Source organism: Alligator sinensis, unplaced genomic scaffold (genome assembly GCF_000455745.1).
Source record: "Alligator sinensis unplaced genomic scaffold, ASM45574v1 scaffold185_1, whole genome shotgun sequence".
Classification (NCBI taxonomy): domain Eukaryota; kingdom Metazoa; phylum Chordata; order Crocodylia; family Alligatoridae; genus Alligator; species Alligator sinensis.
Window position 1 is genome coordinate 134,016 of NW_005842649.1, and position 326 is coordinate 134,341.

Consider the following 326-nt stretch of genomic DNA (forward strand, 5'->3'; position numbering starts at 1 on the left):
GTGGGGGAGTGTCCTACCCCTGTCTGCATGTGCATCCCAGAGTTGGTTGGAACCTGCCCCAAAACATGATAGGAGCCCACCCCGGCAGCTCCCAGGGCCAGAGACCAATCTCCCAGCTCTGGCTGCGATTGTGGAGCTGGGGCCAGGAGCTGCCTGCTGTTGGGGCAGGGGGGCATTGTCCTGGCCTGGGTTCTGTGATTAGAGCCCTCCCTGGCAGCAGGCAGTTGCCAGGGGCAAGGAACAATGTCCCAGCCCTGGCTGTGATCACAGAGCTGGAGCCAGGAGCTACCTGCATGAGGAGAGTTCCCTACCCAGCCTAGAGTAGG

At 62.0% G+C, this 326-nt stretch overlaps 1 protein-coding gene across 1 annotated transcript in view; it reads left to right on the forward strand.

The window, feature by feature from the left end:
- Nucleotides 1–326, forward strand: part of FREM1 (FRAS1 related extracellular matrix 1) — a 126,850-nt gene that overhangs the window by 50,307 nt on the left and 76,217 nt on the right. The gene's annotated exons all lie outside the window — the stretch shown is intronic.